This window comes from Nicotiana sylvestris, chromosome 6, assembly GCF_000393655.2.
Source record: "Nicotiana sylvestris chromosome 6, ASM39365v2, whole genome shotgun sequence".
Classification (NCBI taxonomy): domain Eukaryota; kingdom Viridiplantae; phylum Streptophyta; class Magnoliopsida; order Solanales; family Solanaceae; genus Nicotiana; species Nicotiana sylvestris.
The window spans coordinates 135,417,856-135,421,511 of NC_091062.1; positions in this window are offsets into that span (position 1 = coordinate 135,417,856).

Consider the following 3,656-nt stretch of genomic DNA (forward strand, 5'->3'; position numbering starts at 1 on the left):
ATATTCCCACCAACACCACCACCATTGTCACCAATGGAGGAATTTTATCATCAACAAGCACAAGAAGAATAGGTAGATGCTCCGGAGATGTTCATGGAATCACTGACACTGAACGAATCACTAACGATCTCCATGCCAGAAAATATAGAAAGAAAATTTTTGATCTACATTCCACCACGTTTGGAAAAGACATCGTTGAATGTCCGTCTCGACCCTTACTCCTTGGAGGACAAATATGTGGTCCTCATGATACCCACGCTGAGAGACACAATGCTGCCACAGGCCCTGTATCAACCTCCCCACCTGCTCATGCACCTAGAGCTTTCATTACCACAAGAGGGAACCCAACACATTATGAAGATTATGCTATGGAACTGTAAGGGAGCAAATGGTTTGGAATTTCATCAGAACCTACAATTTCTACTACAATGAAATAACCCATCTATACTTTGCCTCACAGAGATAAAGATGCAAGATCATATGTCCCTACTTCAACAATTTGACTTTACTGATCTCATACAAGTTGTTGCGCATGGATACTCAGGCGGCATAGTTATGCTATGGCGAGCACATGAACTCACTGTGGATCCAGTGGCCGTTACCAGTCAAGAAATCCATGCGTCTGTTCAGGTTAGTCAATCTTCTCCCAAATGGTTTTTATCAGTTATTTATGCTAGTAACCAATATGTTAATAGGAAAATTTTATGGTAAACCCTTATAGAATTCAATAATCACATTAAAAATTTAGCTTGACACTTATGTGGGGATTTTAATGAATTATGTTCAACATTTGATAAGTTTGGGGGCAACCCTATTAGACCAAATACTACGACTACTTTTAACAATTGTCTTAACTCTATTAACATGGTATACATTGGTTTTATTGGGTCCCGTTTCACATGGACCAACAAACCTAAAATAACTACTAATACCCATCTATCTAATGCAAACCAAAAAAAAACAAACTAATTCTTAAAATATTAGACAAATTTTTTGCCAATGAACCTTAGATCAATTTATATGAAGATGCTTTTGTGCTACATCTACCACGTACTCACTCTGATCACTGTCCACTAATACTCAAACTTACAAAAACCTTTTCCCAAACCCACCTCTAATTTTAAGTTTGAAAAAAATGTGGCTTAGCCATCTAGAATTCCAACACATAGTATCGTCACATTGACACTCTAGTAACTTGTATTTCAACTCTCCAAACAACTTTACTAATCACATTAAAGAATGGAACCTCCACACATTTGAAAATATATTCTATAAAAAAAATACTACTCTCTGGAATTGGAGGCATCCAACGAATGAACCCTAATCGAAAAAACTCATTCCATTACAACCTAGAAAATCGTTTAATAATGGAATTAGATATCATTCTAAACGCTGGAGAAGATTTTTGGAAATTCAAGTCTTGGGTTCAATGGCTAAACGAAGGAGACGTAAATACCAAATTTTTCCACCTTACAACTATCCACAGACGTCGATTCAACCGTATCCTTGGGCTACATGATAGAGTAGGAAATTGGAAGTTTGATCTTAACATCATTCACAATACGATTATTGACCACTTTCAATCATTATACACTACTCAACTCCTATTAACTCTGCATTCTTATCCTCATTATCATTATAATGTCTTACTCAATAATATACACCAACATCTCACTAACCATCTTACCCCTAATGAAATTTACAAAGCAATATCTTCTTTCAAACCATTCAAGGCACCTGGGCCAGATGGCCTACATCCCTATTTCTTCCAAATTTTTTGGGAAGACACTAAAATAGTTGTTACCAATATGTGTATTGATGTTTTCTCTACAACTACTATCTCAGCTGATCTCAACCAAACTTTTCTAACCCTAATCCCCAAGGTTCATCATCCAGAAACTATTGCTCAATATCATCCCATAAGCCTCTGTAATACAATTTACAAAATAATTACTAAAATTATTATTAATTGTATTAGACCTTATCTACCTACCATTATTAGTCCTGCACAAAGTAGTTTTGTACTAGGTAGACGTGTCATTGATAATGCTATCATAGTACAGGAATCAGTACACTCCTTCAAAAAACAAAAAGGAAAAATTGAAAACATGATAATAAAAATCGACCTCGAGAAAGCCTTTGATCGATTAGAATGGTCCTTTATTCGCTTTTCACTACATCAACTAAACTTTTCACCACCTTTAATCAAACTAATCATGTCATGTGTCTCAACATCTACCATATCAATACTAGTTAATGGCAAACCTACCAATTTCTTCCAACCAACGCGAGGCATCAGGCAGGAAAACCCCTTAAGCCCATATCTTTTTATCATTTGCATGGAATCACTCTCCTGGTTGATTGACCATGTTGTTGATTGCTTACAATGGTCACCAGTTAAATTATCACAAAAATCTTCTCCCCTTTCACATCTACTATTTGCCGACGACCTAGTCTTATTTGCCAAAGCAACTGAAAAAAATGTACACACAATCAGCAATATCTTCAACCAATTCCACCTCTTTTCAGGGCAATGTATTAACTTTGCAAAATCAAAATTCCTTTTTTCTAAAAATGTTCCTACTCATACCCAAAATATACTTTCCACACTATTAAATATCCAACCCACCACTAACTTTAAGAAATATCTAAGCCTGCCTATCACCAACACAACACCAACTTCTACTAATTATCAATATCTAATAGATCAATTGACTAGGAAACTAATAGGATGGAAACAAAACTTCCTTTCCTTTGATGGCAGAACCACCCTCATCAAATATTTTCTAAATGCTATCCCCACATATGCCATGCAAATAAATATTCTCCCAATCAAGACAATAAACAATTTAGAACGAATTCGAAGAAACTTTCTCTGGGGCTCTTCTCTTGCTAAACGAAAGATTCACCTTATTAATTGGGACAAACTTATTACTCCTAAAGCTTCTGAGGGGTTAAGAATCCAAAAACTGTATCCCAAAAATCTCTCTTTAATAATGGCCCTCCTTTGGCGCTATTACTAAAATACTACCACTCAGTGGGCCACTACCCTACATTCTAAATACCAATCTTATCTCAATCAACCTCACCCTCACTTCCCTCACCCTAAAATAACCTCTGCTTCCTACATCTGGAAAAGCATGGCCAAAACCCTACTTCAAACAAAGACTAGGCTGGAATATCGCCACTGGTATCCAAATTCAATTATGGTCTGACTATTGGTTACCTACGCACCAAACTTTACGCCAACTCATACATGGTCCTCTCAATTACAATGAGGACAAACTTTCACTGAGCTCAATTCTTCCAAATGGCTTGTGGAATCTCCAAACATCATCCTTTCCACTACCACACCATCTACTCTCACTCATTCGTCATATTTCACTAAACCCAATAGCCACACCTAATGACCAAAACTTTTGGCACCCCTCATCCAGCGAAAATTTCTCCACTTCCCCTGCTTATACCTTCCTAACTCCACCTCCACCTACACAACATCCTCCAAAACACATAACTTGGATATGGAAAATACATTCTACCAACTAAATTAAGCACTTTCTTTGGCTCATGCTACAACACAATTTACCAACCTTTACATTTCTATTTAATCGAAATCTTACCAATGATCCCACCTGTCCAATCTGCAGACAAGCACC